The following is a 19,997-nucleotide window of genomic DNA, read 5'->3' as shown; positions in this document are numbered from 1 at the left end:
TTGTTTTCTTAATTTTTACTCTAATTATAGCATTATATGTAAGATTATCTGTAAAATTTTTGTCTCCTCCATTAGATATACATTTATAGTTACCTTCTGTTCTTCTAGCTGAAATAATCTTTATCCTGTTTATCTTTCCAACCTTCCTCAGTGTCATCGAGCACATATTTGTTGACAGCTTAGCATTTTCCATTGCTAACAAGTATCTTAAAGTGAGTAATCCCCAACATCATTCATACATTACAGATAAAGACAAACTCCTCTGTTGGAAAACTTTAGTGGCTCCCACTGCTTACAGAACAATGCTAAAGCGTTGGTTTCATGTGCAAAGTCCCTCTATCATCTCCTACCTCTTAGGCTTCAGCCAATTTGCACTCATTTATTCAGCAAACATGTGTTGGGCGCCCACCATGGACCAGGCACTGTGTTGTGCATCAGGGACAGTGAATCAGATGGGCACCCTTCTCATCCCTATGGGGCCCACCGTCCACACTCTTCCCCAAACACTCACTGGAGTTTTTCCACCTGGGCCTTTGCTCTTCCTGTTACCTCCCCTCATCCTCTCATCGGAAAATGCCCACTTATCCCTTAAGGTTCTCTCCTCGGAAGTTGTTCTTGATTTCTTCTCCCCTGTCTGTTTCCATAGTATTTACCATACTGTACCTTGTATTCTAGCCAGTTTTTACAACTTAGATTATTCAAAACACTCAGTTGTAAACTTCTCATGAACAGAAATCATATCTCACTCATCGTTTAATCCTTGCTGCCTGCCATAGTGCCTGGCAACTGTGTAGATGGACAGAGATTTGCTGGACTCATGGGGGCAATGATACCGTCTTTGGTCTCCTGGTGCTATGGTCAGGCTCCTGATTCCATCTATATATTTTTTTTCTCACGTATAGTGACTAATGTCTCTTTTAGGTACAAGAAAATGTCCATTGTCCCTGATGTAGAACTCATATAATAGCTTGAACATGGGGAGTTTTCACTGAGAAACATGGGGTTAATGTACACCTGATTTTTCAGTGTGTTCATTTGTCAATGTTTATTATTATTCTATTTACTTATTCTGATAAGGAATGTTGGCTTTTTCCATGTCCATTTATTTTTATTTTTAGCTTTAAGCAACTGCTTTGAGGAGAGTGAAAATAATTTCTTCCAAGACAATAAAGTGAATATTGTGTGGAGGGTAATCTCTAAAATGTATTGCTCATATGGCTGCTCAAATGACCTAGTTATTAATGTAAAGCATCCTTTTCATTTCAAAAACTGTTGACTAGACCTAATTGCTTTTTTATTGTAATGCTAGCTAAATATATTAAAACTAATCACCATGGATTTTATCATTTGAAAGAGTGAGGTATTTATTTCTATTTCAGTCTTGAACTAAACAAGGATATGTCCTTCTGTAGGATTTTTCCTTAAAAAATCCACAATCACATATTCACTTTCATATGTTAATTCAATTGTGAATTACATGAGACCTTTACTTGCACATTTTTAGAATTTTGGAGATTGGAAATTAAAACTAAAGTCATCTCTATATGTCTCTATCTCTATCATCTCTATCCCATCATATCTATCTATGTATCTATGTATCTGTGTATCTATCTATGTATCTATCTATGTATCTATCTGTCTGTCTGTCTGTCTATAATCTGTACTCATGCATTCATTCATCCATCTATCCATCCAATCATCCATCCATCCATCTGTCCATCTATTCTAATTCTCTATAGAATTAGAAGCAGTAGGATGTGCATTTTAAGAGCAGAGACTCCATCTCTAACACAGTGGTTCACAAAAGATGCTCAATAAATACCCCATGAATAATGAATGGATGTCTGTTGTACATCTAATATATGCCTTGAAATGATTTCTTTTTTAGAACAATCTTTCAAGGTATATGTCATTATTCCCACTTCACAGATGAAGAAAACGAGCCTAGAGTTGAAGAGATGAAGACTGAAGAGGCGCGACCTAAATCGTAGCTTTGGCATCCTAATCACTGGTGGCAGAGGCATGACTGGCCCTGGGTAAAATGTAGTAAGTGTAGGTCTTACATTGGCATTTCTCAGGGGCAACTGACCTTTACGCTTTCTAGTAAATCCAATCTCAGTGGTTTCCTTTACATAAAGTACAACTGGGTCCTCTATCAAACAAGACAACAAGCTTTATGCATAACCTCAAGAAGATAAAATAGACACACATTTTCCTTGTGTACAAGTGATCAAGACCTAACCTCTACAAATTGGATTGGAATTCTAATCTGGCTGGTGGTCAACTCTTCAAAGACAAATAGATTATAACTCAGTCTCAGAAAGGGAAAATAAGTAGGTGTCTGAAAAAACAGACATCACCTGCAAGATGAGTAATTTTTTACAGCCACTGCAGGCTTTCTGTTTCTCCTGGCTCCCTGCTGTGCATTTGTACCAACTGGGCTGGAAAACAAGATTTGTCAGGAAACTGAAACTTGAAAGCTAACAGGAGAGGCCACTTGTCATATAGCATGTCTCAACATTGCTCTCTAAGCATCAGAGTTACACAATCACCTGTTTCTGAAATGGATATAAATTTGAATTGGTAATGATGTTAAGTTTTGATTTCATGTCACCTAGTAGAGAGTTCTTGATTAGAAATTCTACTTTTGGTTCTTCCAGTACACTTGTGGTATTAGTAGCCTTTTAGCTTCTCCAGGAATTATACAGTCTGCAAAACCAACCTTATAGAGAGTTTTAAGGAAAAAATAAATTTTGTCTATGTGAGAGAGCAGGGCTTGCTGGAAAGAAGACAGCATGCCTACTCATGGTGAGTAAAATGGAGCAAATGACTGCCAGGGACTCTTGTGGATAAGTTTTGGAAAGCACAGGAGGCAGAGGACAGGGTGTGGGCACCAACCAAGTAGAACCTGGTGGGAAAAGGAGAACGAAGTCAGAGCAACTGCAGAAAGTACATAGCAGGTGGGAGTTGGGGGTTGGGTTGGGTACACCAAATCTAATGAAGGTATTTTTCCCAAAATTATGCCAAGGATATAGTGATTGCTATAAATGGGTATCAGAAGTAGAACATGAAATGGGAAGAAAATTTAACAGGGCAAAGCAAGAGAATAGTTTTAAAGGGAAAAGAGCCAAAAAAAAAAAAAAAAGGAAAAAAAGCAGATTCTGGTCATTGTACCTTCTGTGTTAGAGAATAAAGGCACTGTATAATCCGAGACGAGGGTGGTGGTGGATTATACAGCGGGTGGAGAACTTTAGGACTCACGGAGAAAGAGGTTATCAGAGGAAGAAACTCCAGAAAGTCATCACAGGAAAAAAAAAATACTGGGAAGCATTTATTAAATGAAAAGAAAAGGAGTTAGACACCGTATTTCCAGCTGCAGATGTCCATCTGCTAAGGCACAGAAAGAGGGACATAAGTAGAGTACTTCTGAATTCTTCACCCAAAGAGACAAATCTAATGCCATAATTATCAATACTATTTTATTAAATGGAATTCATAGCCAACATCTAATAGAAAGCTATTCCTTTTCCAAAAGCATAGATCTGATCAGGATTGCCGGGCAGAGTGATGAGGCAGAGGTAGAGGGCCATTTGATCAGGATGTCCGAAATGAGTTTACATGAACAGTCTCAGCAGATACTTGGCAGGAACAAGAGAAGACCCTCATCATACGATATATGCACATGTTCAACTTAGGAATGTGGTTGACTACAAGTAGAAAACTGAACAATGTTTTAAGAATTTGAGGATTTTATTGGTCTCCTAGAATCTTTCTCTTTTTCCATTCTACTGTATTTGTCAAAATAACCATTGCAACTGAAGCCTTCATGTCCACATTTCAGGTTAAAAGAAACAGAAGGGTGATGCACAGAAAGCCAAGGTTGCTGCTTATTTTATTCAAAACGAACCTCCCTCCCCCAAAGACATCTGCTACCTTCATTGCACAGAGCATTGTCACAGGCTCCCCTTACTGTCAGGAAATCTAGTTATTCAGCTGGTCTCACTTCTACTCTGTAAAAAAAATTATGTTTAGACTCAGACAAACTGAGTGTTGCAATAGAAATTAATAATTTAAATAAATCCCATAATTACTAAAATAATTCTTTCTTTTTCTCTATATGAAAACCTATATTTAAAAATATATAACCAATTAAAATATACCGTGATTTTTAGCACTGTATTTTAACACTTATCATTTTTAAATAATCCACTAACTTCAAAAAGTTTTAAATAGCTTGGGTCTCTCTCAGTCTCTGAAAGATGTTGACACTGACATAAAGACAGAAGATTATACATGTTTGTATAGATAGAAGAAATGAATAAATCTGAGGATGGGGAACTAGAGAAAATAAGAAAAGTATAGGAATGAGTAAGTAAATTCTAGAATTCTCACCCACCAGATGGAGGACATAAAAATGTATTCCAGCCAAAGACTGCTAAATCAGCAGAGTGAAATATAGTGGCAATAGAAAACTTCACCTATTCAACATCTAGTTAAATTAGCTAAAAGTAGAGAATAGAATACGTTTATGACCTTAGTTTTGAAAATTTAGCTTCAAAGAAAGTGAAAGTTTTAAAAAATGAAAGCCGTAATACATCACTTACTATATATCACATTGTGTGTTCACCGCCCAGAGTCAGTTCTCCTTCCATCACCATATATTTCATCCCATTTAGTTGAAACCTGTGTAACTTTACAAACCATTGTCACCCCAATAAACTTTCATTTAAAAATAAAATGAAAGCTATTTTCACAAAGAGGAAATAGAACCACATATATATAGTCAACTAATCTTTGACAAAGGAGCAAAGGCAATGCAATGAAGAAAACACAGTCTTTTCCACAACTGGTGCTTGAAAAACTGAACATCCACGTAGCAAAAAAATAACGAATCTATAGACAGACCTTATGCCCTGCACAAAAATTAATTCAAAATGAATCATAGACCTAAATGTAAAATGCAAAACTTTAAAAACCCCTAGATTTCAGAATAAAATATCTAGATAACCTTGGGCATAGCAATGACATTTCAGTATTAACACTAAAGATACAATCCATGAAAAAAACCATTGATAAGTTGGGCTTCATTAAAATTAAAAAAAAAAAAAGCTTCTGCTCTTCAAAAGACACTATCAAGAGAATGAAAAGACAAGCCATAGACTGAAAGAAAATATTTGCAAAGACATATCTGATAAAGAATTGTTATCCAAAATATACAAAAAAACTCTGAAAACTCAACAATAAGGAAATAAAAAGTCCTGAACAGACACTTCACTAAAGAATATATACAGATGACAAATAAGCATATGAGAAGATCATATGTCATTAGAGAATTGCAAATAAAACAACATGGAGTTGCCACTACACACCTATTAGAATGGTCAAAATCCAAAACACTGACAACAACAAACGCTGAAGAGTATGTGGAACAATAGGAACTAATTGCTGGTGAGAATTCAAAATGTTACAGCCACTTTGGAAGATAATTTGTCTGTTTATTACAAAACTAAACAGTCTCACTGTATGCTGCAGCAATTGTGCTTCTTGGTATTTATCCAAATGAGGTGAAAACTTTTGTTCATACAAAAACCTACACACAGATGTTTGCAGCAGCTTTATTCACAATTGCCAAAACTTGGAAGCACCAAGATGTCCTTCAGTAGGTGAACAGATAAAACGTGGTCCATCCAGACAATAGAGTAGAGAGTATTCAGCATAAAAAAATTTTAAAAAAAAGAGCTAACTAGCCATGAAAATACAGAGAAACCTATATTTCATAACGCTAACTGAAAGAAGCCAATCTGAAAAGGCTACATAATGTATGATTCAACTCTATTACATTATGGAAAAGCCAAAACTATGGAGACTGTAAAAGGATCAGTGATTATCAGGGGTTATGGGGGAGGAAGGGATGAATAGGCAGAGCACAGAGGATTTTTAGAGCAGTGAAACCATTTTTATGATATCATAATGGTAGATACATGTCATTATGCACTTGTCAAAACACAAAGAATATACAACACGAAGAGGGAACTTTTATGTAAACTATGGAGTTTGGGTGATAATGATATTCAATGTAAAGTCATTGATTTTAACAAATGCATCACTCTGGTATGGGATGTTGGTAGAAGGGGAGATTGGGAGAGGGAATATGGGATATATGGGAACTCTACTTTTCTCTGAATTTTTCTGTGAAAACTGTTCTAAAAATTAAAGTCTGTTAAAAACAAAAAGTGGTAAGGAAAGACATGTAAATTCCCATGACCTAAGAATCTATAAAATGTAAGATGGTCTAGCAAGATGTAACATTCTTAAAGAAATTCAGACAGCAAATTTATGAGAGAAATAAAGAAGGTAGACTAAAGAAACCACTGGGGCTAGTTAAAAAGCTCTTTACTACGTTCTGATTTTTTGAGATCAGCTAGATAATATAAAAGGAAAATGGTACATAATAGACCTCTTAAGAACAATCTCAAAAAGCTAAAGCTCAAGCAAAATCTAGGGTCAAGAAAAGAATTTTTTAAAATTTTTATTCATTTTAAAGCAATACAATTCATTGTAAAAAAAATTTGAGTATGCATATTAGCAAAATGGAAAACAAAATCTACTCACAATCCCATCCCGCATCAGCAATCACACTTAACATTTTGATCTCTCTCCTGCAAGTCTTCTCTTTATGTATGTTTTTACGAATAATGTAATTTAACTCTCACTTGCTTTTCAAGTGCTTTTTCATTCAGTAACACATTGTATATCTTACATTTTGTCATCAAGCATCAATGTGCATTTTAATTACTGATTGTTATTGTGAGGCTTTAGCATATTTTATTTAAGAAATTTCTACTATTAAGCTTTTAAGATGTTTTCATGAGTAATGCTGCAATGAGCATCCTGGAAGTGAAAACTTGTCACATGTGGGATTATCTCATTAAGATCAATATTTGATCGCACATAGCCCTTACAGTTCCACGGTCTCTGTCAGAGGGGTAGTGGATGGGGGGAGGGGAGTTGTCACTGTGTGAGGGATATAAATGATAAATGTCTAACTATTACATTGTTTTGTGCACCTGAAACTAATACAAAATAAATAAATAAATAATTTTAAAAAGATCAATATTTGAAGTGCTATCGCTTGGTCCAAGGAGATACTATACTTGAAGTGCCAAATACCTTCCAGATAGTTTGTGTCTTCAAATGAGCCTTGAAAGCTGTATTTAGAACAAGAAGATGCTCAAGGAAGGTGTGGGCCTCTCAGCTGGAGACAATGGTTTAGTAGGATAAGATTATAAAGGGACAATGAAACTGTTAACACTTATTTTGCTTATCTCTTTCAAGGAGAAGGATTTTTAGGGAGGAGAAAGAGAAGAAAAGTGGTTAACTGGAAGTTAAAGGCCATTACAAAGCACATAAATATTCATGAAGGACTTATACTGAAGCTGAAACAGGTGCCAGGAAGCTAAGAGAAAGTACAAATTTCATTGTCGAACCAGTACCTATAAATTATGGAGAAATCATGGAGAATGGAAGAAGTGCTATAAGAGTGGAGAATGGACAAAACGAATTCTGAAAACTGTGTGTTGAATTTGAAATTGAGCCCATCAGAAGTCTAGTTAGTAGCAGGTGTTTAGTGAATGATGCAAGAGAAAGTGACAACCAGCAGAGCAGTGTAAGTTCACCGGAAACAAGTTATGTAATTTAACACACTACCAGACAGTAGATCAGGGATATAGTCTACCTCAATTTACATCAGGTAGACTATATCCAGAAGAGGCCATGTCAAATAAAAAGGATTATTTCAGTTTCGAACTCCATAACTCTTCCCTCTCTGCCTGCTTTATTATTTTTGCTTTTCTTAGCACTTAATATGACTTAACATACTATATATTTTTCTCATTTAGAATTCATCTCCCCAACTAGGAAATAAACATAAAGGTGGAGATTTTTGTCTTTTTAATTTACTGCTTTAATCCCAGAGCCTAAAACACTCTCTGGGCACATAGTAAATGCTAAGAAAATATTTATTTGTTGAAAGGCTTGACAGATTGACCAAATGAATGAATGTTTCCATGTAGTTTCAGAAGCTAAAATTGGTACCACACTGAGAGACAAATTTTGGGTTCAGATAAGGAAAATCTTTCTAATTAGAGATGCCTAACACCAGAATAGGGGGCTCATTATAAGCCAAAGTCCCTATCATTAGCGGAAACTAGATGATTAGAAGACTAGATGGCAATTGAATTCAAAGACCTCTAAAAATTTTTCAGCTCAAAGATTCTATGCTATTTCATAATGACTTTCACGATAACTAGAAGATGATAAGAGTTCATACGTTTTCAGCAACGGTCCATATGAGTAACTTTGTGCTGAATGGTGGCTGCGTATGAATTGGGAAAGAAGGCTCTGACGTCTTGCTGTATGATCATATTTCAATATTTCAGCTGTTGTCTTGGATGATGACACAGAGACCTTGCTAGCCACATCTGAGTCTGGCATGAACTAGAAAAGATGGTAAATATTTAAAAGAAAGACAAGTTCTAAGAGATTTTGACCAGCTGAAACAAAACAGATGGGTGGAGGTGGGAGAAATCAGGAATAAGCATTTGCAATCATATAAACTCCGTGTTGTGTTGAAGGAGAAGGTAAAGGGGACAGAGGGATGCTTCTCTAAACTGACTCATCACAGAGGATGTAGAGGTCCTAGCTGGATTAGATGGCAAGAGCCTGACAAGGTTGAAGTCATCTAAGCTGGGACAAGAGTGTAAGAGAGAAGAGGCAGAGGAAAAGCCACATTGCTAGAACTGCAGCGAGTCTGTGGCTCTCCACACTGCCAGCTCCTCTGGAATGTCTTTCTTAACTTCTCCCACCCCGAACCCTGACTTGGAGAGCCACTGTGTGTGCTGGTGTAGTGCCTCTCTTACTCCTATTACAACCCTTACTGCACGGTATCGCAATCATCAGCTTTCTTGTCTCTTTCCCCACAAGTGTGAAAAATGCATCAGGGCAGGTTTGGACCTTATTCACTGTCATTTGTTGGATAAACGAAGCAGCTTCCCATGCTACACAACACGGTCATGGCACCACTGAAGAGCATCAAGGCCAAGGATTAAAAGGAAAGTAAAAGGAAGTGAAGAAGGATAAGAGGGAAGAATAGGAAGAGTTAGAAGGGAAAGAGGATAATAGGAGAAGAAAAAGGAGGAGGCGGAGGTAAAAGTGCTTCAGAGAAGAGAAACAGGAGTCAACTCCACCTCACAGAGTATCACGACAGACATGTGGCTCGTCCCTCAGATGGAGAAGAAATGCAGGACAGGGACGAGGATGCAAGCATTTCCAGGTTCTGATCAGCAGCGTCCTGGGGTGGGAACAGTGGCAGCTCTGTGGAGACCTGATGTGGCCACTTGAGATGTCTTCCTGGAGCGTGTTCATGTGAGCTACCTGATCCTACTGAGTCAGGACAGCAGACAACACTCAGAAGAGTTTGAGGGACAATGAAGTTTGAGTACAGGAAACTACAGGAACTAAAGAGGTATACGGAGGACCAACATGGCACCTGATCACGTAGGTTTGAATCCTAGCTCCCTCATTTACTCGCCAAGTGGCCTTTGACTAATTATTGCATTTCCTGTAGCCTCAGTTTCCCTACCTGTAAAGCAGCCTTAATAACACCTTTCTCTTTGGATTGTAATGGAGATTCAACAAGATAACATATAATTAACATAAAATATCCAGCCCAGTGGGCTTCTAGTACGTAGCAGGCACTCGACAAATATTTGTTCCATTTCTCCTTCTTGGTTGCACAAAGGGTTTATTTTTTTTATTTCTCCTTACAGACATTTGGGATTCAAGAAAAACAATCTGGGAGGGGAACAGCTGTTCCACAGATGTAGAACAACTGGGGAGACACCCTAGTGGGATCGGTCCTCAGTGCTATTCTGTTTTACACTTTTTCTCCAGTGGCTGAAGTGCAGTCAGAGAGATCCTGCATATCAAAATGGGCAGGACACAAAAAGCTAAGTTGACTAGGATCCAAAAAGATGCTAGTCAGCTGGAGGAAAAGGTCAAGTTTAAGGGATGCACATACAAGAGTAAGTGTAAGCTCCCATACCTGGCTCCAACATCTCAAGTGTGTAAAGATACACATCGTATCTAGTTTGAAGAAACTTATCCCATCACTCTATTCTGCATTTAAGAAGAACATATGTCTAAGTTTCCTTTCTGGTCCTCCATTTACAAGCATAATTTGGAACATGCGGGAAAAGGTATGCATTTATATTTGCTGAATTTAAGTTGAAAATTGTGTTTTAGACCCAGTATACACTAATTTGTATGTAACATGAGCACTTAGCCAAGCACAACTATTTGGCACCTTGGATAGAGTTTGAATTTATGGGAAGAGTAAAGTGAAGACTGCGCCTGAATGATTCATATGAGAAATGGTCTCTTTCATTTTCTCCCAGGCTATTCTAACACAACATAGCCAAGATGACGCAGAGGATAAAACAATGAGCCCTTTTCTTGTACATGAGTGTCGTATTCCTGAATACAAGAAATGCTTTCTTGTAAGTATGAAAGATGCTAAGAATCTAGACTTGAAATCTGGAAAAAAAATGTTTCTGAGAGCAATTATAATTATGAGTAACCAAATGCTACTACTATTATAGAGCAAAGAAACAAACTATATAAGAAAATATCTCTCCTTAATGCTGAAAATGAAGACTAATGATAGTTTCTCCAGGGTGATTTTAGAGATACATGAATGCAACAGCCCCATTTTCCCCAAGGACTAGGAAACAAGGGAAATTAGGTGGCCCTTTGAGAATGAACTTTACTTTTAGGATGAACAGGAAGAAAATACTCTAAGTCTATAAAAATAACTACTTCAGTAGAAATGGCTACCCAGATGGATGAGGAATATCAATTCAAGTAAAGCAAGAATGTACCAACTGATGGGGATGGGAATTTCGAGTACAGTTTGCAGACGCACAGAGGCGGCAAGGATAGCTCAGCAGGGGCAACATGGCACTTGCCAGGTGGCTCAGTATTTAACAAGCAACCACCTGATGCCTAGGTCAGCTTCCTAGGTACTGAAATACTAGGCATTAACATATGAAAAACTGTGTGCCCTGGAAAAGGGTGTCTCTTTTGTATGTATTTATAGAGAGATTTATTTTAAGGAATTGTGATTGTAGACACTGCCAAGTCTTAAATCTGTAGGGCACACTGGCCAGCTGGAAACTCAAGCAGGATTTTAATGTTTACAATCTTGAGGCAGAATTCCTTCTTCTCTGAGAAATCTGTTTTCGCTCTTGAGACCTTCAACTGATTGGATGAGACTCACCAACTGATTGGATTGAGGGTGATCATTATTGAAAGCCAACTGATTGTAATAATGTCCCTGCTTGTTAAATAAAATTATTTATATACTTATATATTTATGTATGTTTCATATATATATTTTTTCATGTATTGATATACATTTAACCCATTGGGAGTTGTCAGTAAAGCTAGGAAAGCTAATAAGTCCAGAATCTGAGCTGTATATAGGATGCAATGCAGTAGTGATTTACTGTGAATTGGTAAATATGGAGCCCCAGCATCATGCCAGGTTCTGAGAATAGAGTTATAAACAAAACAAAGATCCTGTTCTTATGGAGCTTGGTCTTATGGACCTAATGTTGTTCCATAAGATTTCTTTATAGACAGCCAGTTGCCTCCCCAGCAACTTCGCAATACCAAGCACCTTCTTTCAGTACACACAAATAATGTTAAATCTGGTTAAAATTTCCTGGGGCATTGATGACCCAGTCAGATTATTGCATTCTTCTACCTCACAGAGAGCTCGTTTACATGGCAGGTAATAAATGTATGATATTCTGTAGACCTAAGCTATGGCACAAGAGAAAAACTAACTTAGTTTAAGAAGAGATTCGAGGAAATCAATATATTAGACATGATCCTGGATGATGAGGCCACAAGAGGCTGCTGCAGTGGGGTGGGATGGGGGATGAGGGAGAAACAAAGGCTTCCTCTGACGGCTGATTTCAAGACACACAGAGTCCCCTCTCTTCAAACACCTCTTAATGCAGGTGTGAGGCATGGAATATTGGACTGCATTCACCAGGGATTATCCGTAGGGGCTTGTTCTCTCTGAGGTTCCCATACAAACCCACCAGGAAAGCATGCCTTCATCCCTTATTTTGTGTAACGAAAATAGTAAAATGAAAAATAACAAAATGTTACTGCTGCGGGGGACGTGTTGGACTTATAAAGAATGTGGAGGCATAAAAAAGAGTTCTTAAACTAGGGACACATCATGAGTCTGATGGATAAGGGAATTCTTAAGTTTTAGGAAAGCAGCAAAGTATAGTATAAAGGAACATCAACTTTAGAATTAAAAATCCTGGCTTAAGGCCGAGCACCCCCACTACTCACTGTGCCTATTATAGATTTTGTGGAGGATTTCTTCATCCGGAAATACCTTGTACCTAACTTGAAGTAGCCATTTTACTTACATAAGAATAACATTAAGCCTACTTCTCTGTGAGACAGGACAATTCACTTTGAGAATGAGTCTGGATAATTGCATGGGGTTGCAATAGGAAGGGAGGTAGATGACCATAACCTCTCTTACCTCAGAGGCCTTCCCCACCCTTCCCTCTAATTAAGTAAGCCTAGGAGTCCAAATGTGTACAGCAATCTACACTTGGAAAGAAAGCCCTAGCAGGCTGCTGTGACTGAAGTAAAGGATTTGGGGAAGGAGTCTGGAAGGACTTCTGGTTGTGCTAGAAACAGAGCCTCAGAACACATAACGAGGGGTCTACCCATAGTTCCAGCTCATCGAGAGAAACAGCAAGTCTGTTCAGTGCCTGACATAACATGACTTCTCTCCAAAAAATGTTCAGTCGGAATTATAGCTTCAAGGACAGGGAAGTCTGGAAGCAGAAATAAATCAGAAACTGATGTTGGAATATTATTTGCCAAGAGATGCTAAGATACCCTATGCAAAAAGGGTTCTCTGGTGCAATAAACTTGGGAAACTTTGCAAACTAAATCACCCCCTTTAAGATTTGCATTTCATAAGAGTACGTTAAATCTCTTCCCTCAGTTACTGATTTCATCCAGAATGGGCTACTTTTGGTTCTTCAATCACACCAACATATTTTAGGATTTTGAATAAGTCATTGCTTCTGCCTACAATCCTCTCCCTTCTAATCATCACATGACTGCTTCCGTCCTGTTATAAGGATCTCAGGTTAAATGGCAAATTTTCCAAGAAACTTTTCTGATCACCAAATTTAAACCCACCATCAACCCACTCTATCAGATATTATCGATGGCTATTTTAATTTTATGTACAGTAAGTAAGCTCCACATAAGCATGAACTTTTCTTCCTTTGTGTCATTGAATCCCCAGTACATAGAAATGTCTGGCACAAATGTATCACTCAGTAAGTTTTTGTGAATAAATTGTTGAATAGACATCTGCTGTTTCATATAGTATAGCTTGGAATGTAATATCTAGTTTCAACCTTTTCTTTTATACACGTAGGTGAGAAAATATTTGTCCACAGAGGTACAGTGGCTTGCCTAAGTCATGGCATTCACTGTAAGGACAAGGAAAAGCAAGATAGACTTAAATCCTAGAATGAGAAAGAAAAAAATCAGCATTTATTGAGTGACCCTTATGTGCTTTAAGTTTTTATCATCACTTAGTACTTACAACAACTCTGCAAGCGGGGCCTTATCGTGTGTATTTCTTCAGATGAGCAAACCAGGGCTCAAGCTAATGAAAGGCAGTACTCAAGGTTGAACCCAGGATCAAGGGAGCCCAGAGCTCATGACCATTATACTGCACCCCTCATTGGAGAGAAGGAGTCTTCCATGGCCTTAATCATCAGTGGTAAAAAGTGGAAGCATACCCTGACCAAGTGAAACGCACGTGCCCGCTCACTGGCACAGAAGTCTAAGGTCAAAGCATGCCCAGGAACAAGCTGCTGAGTTAAACCTTCTCAACTGCCTGCCTTTTGAGAACAGCACTGGTCCCAAACCAGGAGTCAGTATTAGTCTGCAGATAGGATCCAAGTTCTTCCCACGTGGGGAGTTTCTAATGTGGTAGAAAGGAACAAGGTAGGTCATCATAAAGACCTACAATGGAAGCTGGGGCAAACTAAGAAGTTGAAAACCTTCTGCAGATGTTCTGGTTTACTTATTTATTCAATTGGCATATAAATAGGCAATGTAAGACTGTCATTCATTCACCAAGTACTTAATGAGAGTTTGCCACATCCCAGGCACTGTGTCATATGAGGTTGATACAGTGGTCAATAAGACAGAGAGAGTCCCTGCCCTATTTCATCAGTTTCATGAATGAATAAAGGAAGGAATTAATGAATACAGCTAAAGCTGGGTAGGGTTTCCAGGGTTACTGGCTATGCTTCAAGAGGCATACCCTTAGCTTTGGCAAAATATGCATATACATATTTCTGGGGTGAAAAGCAATGGATTGCCTCACTATTTCTTATCAAAAATCAATTTACTCTGGGTAAATTTGGTTTTGACTTCTTTTCCAGAGGAAGCTATTCTATTGTGCTTCTGTTTAATGAGGCAGATTGAATCCAGCATCAGCTACCACCTGCTTCTTCTAAACCCTGGTAAACTGACACTTGAGAACCTTATCTGAACAACTTTAATTTAAAAGCCTTTTTCACTTTCAAGAAAAGATGTGGTATGACCTCTGTCAGGGTTCTCCAGAGAAATAGAACCAATAGAATATGTATGTATTTAGAGAGATATTTATTTTAAGGAATTGGCTCATGTGATTATAGACACTGCCAAGTCTTAAATCTGTAGGGCAGGCTGGTCGACTGGAAACTCAGGCAGGATTTTAATGTTTACGGCCTTGAGGAAGAATTCCTTTCCTGAGAAATCTGTTTTTACTCTTGAGGCCTTCGACTAATTGGATGACGCTCAACCACATTATTGAGGGTAATCTCCTTTACTGAAAATCAACTGATTGTAATAATTACATCCATAAAACACTTTGACAGAGACATCTAGACCAGTTGTGTTTGACCAAACCACTGGGCAACAAAGCCTAGCCAAGTTGACATATAAAATTATCACAATCTCTTAAGTAGCCAAAGCTTTTCATGTGACTTAACTAAAGCATTTGGTTACTTTATTATTTTATATTCCTCAGCAATAATCTCAAAGTCAATTATACCTCAAGGTCTTATTCAGAAAATCAAACTTGTGAAGTTAACTAGAAAAGCAGAACAAAATTGTGTTTTTACTGTTTACAGAGACGCTGCCCCAAATGCTGTTGATCACCAAGGGATTGATTGTGTGATATGCATTAAAATAAACAACACTGTAAAATAGCCAACCAAATGAGCGCAGTCACCATAATAGCAAGGATGCCAGAAAAGATGGTAAATTATCACGAGATGCTGGCTCCCTTAGCAAAATCAGGCCCAAAGAAACTATAGGGGAATATATAGATGTTAGGAATTAAGGAAGAATAAAAGGAAGATAAAGAGAAGGATGAAAAGGAGATGGAGAAAAATGAAAAGAAGGAGGAGAAAGAGGGGAGGAAAATGGAGGAAGAAGAAAGAAAACAGAGGAGGAGAAAGGGGGAAGAACAGAGAGGAAGAGGGTGAGGGAGATGAGAAACTACTTGGGGGATAGAAATCTGTTTTGAACTGGAGTGTGTGTGTGTGTGTGCGTGTGTGTGTGTGTGTGTGTGTGTGTGTGTTGGCAAGTGCAACAAGTGATGGCTACAGCCTAGAGAGGATGGCTAGCACTGTGAGAGGATAAGTTGAAACAAAGCAGCATAAGTTGTGCTCTTGCCTCTTCCCGTCCATTCTCTTGAGATAATCATTGCCTGCTCCCTCTTTGCAGAATCCATGGCAATAGCCAGAGCCCAAATGCAGGAGTCTTTGGAAATAAAATCACAGCAGAGCAGAAGCCAGCTAGGGTGAGGAGGTAAAACAATAGGTAAAACAGTGGGTAAAAAATATATGGTGATGGAAGGAGAACTGACTCTGGGTGATGAACACACGATGTGATATATAGATGATGTATTATGGAATTGTATACCTGAAATCTATGTAACTTTACTAACCACTGTCACTCCAATAAACTTTAATTAAAAAAGAAAAAGAAAAAAAGAAAGAAAACAATGGGACTGAATGGCTTTAGGAATCCACCATACCTACCGTAAGCACCCAGGGCTGGCATTTTAAAATCCCTCTCTGCCCACCCTTTCTCTCTGATGGTTTGAAAACTAAGACCTGGTGATCAGAATCGCTGAAGGGTGATTCCAAAAGAGACTGATTAACTGATTTTTAAAGTTCTAGGGCTCATAGCCTTCTCTCTCCTTGAACTTAACCAGGGTGGACACGGCCTAGAGCAGTTTCTCAAGCGCAGCAGTGTTGACATTTGGGGCCCCATAATTCTCGGCTGTGAGAAGCTGTCCTGTGCATTGTAGGATATTTGGCAGCATGCCTGGCCTCAGCCCAACAAATGCCAGTAGTTCACCCACGCTGTGACAATCACAAATGTCTTCAGACATTGACACCTGTCTCTTAGGGTATACAATTGCCTCTGGTTGAAAACCTGGACTAGAGTGTGTCCTCTGGCCCTACCCAGGAAGAGCCACCAGAGCAGCCAACCTGAACTCACAGGCAAGTGAGACATCTGAGCAGGATGACAACCTCAAAACGAAAGCAACACACTGGACAACACGTAGTAGTGAAAACAAAAGAATTAGAACAAGGGGGAGAAAAACCAGCAATTTAAAGTGAGAATTAGAAATAACTTTAATTTTTTTTTTTTTTTTTAAAGAAGAAAATAAATAACTAAAGGAGAAAAAGGAAGGTCTACTGGAAAATATGACTAGGGATTGTCTCTAGGGACGGGTTCCGGGGGATAAGGGGCTGGGATAGGAAGGATAGTATGTGTTTTCTTTTTTAAAATATTTTCATTGTAACATGCAGCATGTGGACAGAACAAAATGTGAAAAACATCTGAACGCCTCCTTTAGTAGTTATTTCAGACCAGAATAGCTTCCCTTGCCCTAGACAGAGCCATTATCCTGATTTTTATTATTATTTCCTTGTTTTTAATATCTACTACTGTGCATGTCTCCCTGTACAGTATAGTGCAGTTTTGCCTGTATTTGAAATTTACGTACATGGAATATTATTAGATTTATTCTTTTGTTCAACATTAAATTTGTAAAATGTACACATGTTGTCACATGTAGCTGTTGTTCACTTGTATTGCTGTGTGATAATGCATTGTATGAATACACGACAGCTTGTGTACTAATTTCATTGTTAATGGACATGTGGGTTATAGCCATTTTAAGGCTATAATGAAAAATGTTGCTATAAACATCCTTGTACACTCTCCTTAGATGCATATGTGTACACTTTTCTCTAGGGCTTACTGGTATACACAGAAGTGGAATTGCTGACTTATAAGAGCTTCCTAAGTTCATTATTACTAAGTAGTCCAAACAATTTCCCTAAGTAGTTTTACCATATACAGTAGTCCCCCCTTATCCATGGGGCATATGTTCCGAGACTCCAAGTATATGCCTGAAATTGCGGATAATACCAAGCCCTATACAGGCATACCTTAGTGATATTGCAGTTCAGTTCCAGACTGTGCGATAAAGCAAATGTTGCAATAAAGCAAGTCACATGATGTTTTTGATTTCCCAGTGATATAAAACTTATATTTATACTATACTGTAGTCTATTAAGTATACAATAGCATTATATCTTAAACAATGCACATAGCTTAATTAAAAAGTACTTTATTACTAAAAAATACAAAACATCCTCTGAGACTTCACTGAGTCATACCCTTTTTACTGGTGGAGGGTCTTGCCTCAATGTTGATAAAATTGCAGTACCTGGGAAGTGCCATAACGCAAAGCTCAGGAAAACTAGGTATGCCTGTATATAAGCATTATTACATACTACCCCATAAGTTTTTCAGTTTGAGGTGCAACCGCAAAACTAGTATGCGTTTCTTTTTCCTTCACAATTTCATGGATAGAAGATTTGTTCTTCACGTAGATCTTAGCAACTTCAGCATATGATTTTTTCTTTCCTTATTAAGTCGAGAACTTTCACGTTTTTATTTAAAGGAAGCATGTTACGGCTTCCTTTTGGCATATCTGAACTGCCAGCATCCCTACACTTGCACTTTGGGGCCATGATTAAGTAAAATAAGGGTTATGTGAACACAAGCACTGAGATACTGAGAGACTTGATGGGACAAGGGCACAGCTACTAAGTGACCCACAGGAGGGGAGGCTGTACAGGGTGGAGTCAGCAGCGGCATTGCTCTCTGGTAAAGAGTAAAATTGGCTTCATACCTTACACAATGTCAGTATATTTTATATGTGTATGTATGTGAGAAAACTACTCACAATTCATCACAGCAAAAGACTAATCTCTCCAATATATATAGAATTCCCAGAAATTGTTAAGGAAGAGAACACAAAAGGAAAATGGATAAAGAATACAAACAGTCCATTTGTAGAAAAAGAAATACAAATAACTCTTAAGCCTATGAAAGAATGCATACCTTATAATAAGACAATAGTTCATTAAAACTACATTGAAATACCATTTTTTACCCATCAGATGAGAAACATATAATAGGTTTATAAAGGCTACAGGGCAACCAGGTATTTCTGTACATTGCTTATGGAAATGCAAGTTGATACAATCACTATGGAATGCAATTTGGCATAACGTAGGAAAATTACAAATGCAGAAATATACACTTATTCTTGGGCAGACTCTGTACCTTGACTTCTTATTAAAACTGATAGAAGAAACATTCTGCTAATAATGCTGAGAAAATGGTTGTTTAGGCACCTAAGAAAAAATAAACTTATATCTTTAACTTTTGCTGATATGAATTTAAGAGGTTACACGAAATCTTAAGTGGGAAGTGCTACAGTATTAAAAAAAAAAAATCACAAAGAAAATGGAGTAGGTATTGGGTGGCATGCTCCAAAGGTGTTTTTCAATCCTGAGATTCTATAATAACAAAAATATCCGCAGGTCCAAATGTTGACATAGGAAGAATCTCTTCTGGCTTACCCACTACCCTTCATTCACAGCTTATTTTAAGGGAATTCGTGTTAAAAATCTCATTCCTAGTTAAAGAGAGAGACAGAGAGAAACAAAGAAAATATACTGAAGAGTTAATGTTGGTTGTATTAAAACAGTGAGTTCAGGAACTGTTTCTCTTTTTGTCTCATATCCTCAATTATCTTTAGTGTGTTTATATTAAATATATTGTATTTTGTTTTCTAGTTTAATTTTTTAAATCAGTATTACATTTGTATGATTCAAAAATATTTAATAATGAATACAGGAAAATCTCCCACCCACTCCTGCCCCCATCTGACCATTTCCCACTCACTGTCTTTCCACTACAGAGAACCACTGTTATTTTTCCCTTGTGAATCTTTTCAGTCTCTTTATACATATATAGGCAAATATGACCATATACATATCCTTATTTTCCCTCATTTTACACAAAATGTAGCATCTTATTCCAAAATCTGCTGTCATTGTTTCCATCACCAGCATCATCATATTCCTAGTTCTCAGTTCTCTTGCCAAGTCCCATGCAGACAACTGACTGATCCACTAGATTGTATGCTTCTGAGTGGTAAACAAAGTGTCTTTGGCATGTGTGTGTGTCCTTCTTGGTATCTAGCTGAATGCCTAATACTCAGTGGTACTTGATACATATTTGAATCGAATGAGTATCTCATCACCTTGGAAGGCCGAAGTCTCATCCTGCAGAGAGGAAATGCAGAACAATTAAATTCAGGGTAGAGGGTGGATGTTACAGCAGCAACCCCTGATGGTCTAAGGAACAGCCAGGGAACTAGAAGGGATCTAACATTTACTGGGCAGCCACTGAATATCTGTACAGAGGTATCTGCACATGAATGGATGTGC

The sequence above is a fragment of the Rhinolophus sinicus genome, chromosome 15 (assembly GCF_057876585.1).
Source record: "Rhinolophus sinicus isolate RSI-liver-muscle chromosome 15, RSI-T2T, whole genome shotgun sequence".
NCBI classification, from domain to species: domain Eukaryota; kingdom Metazoa; phylum Chordata; class Mammalia; order Chiroptera; family Rhinolophidae; genus Rhinolophus; species Rhinolophus sinicus.
The sequence above is the reverse complement of the archived record's forward strand: the minus strand, read 5'-3'. Positions refer to the sequence as shown.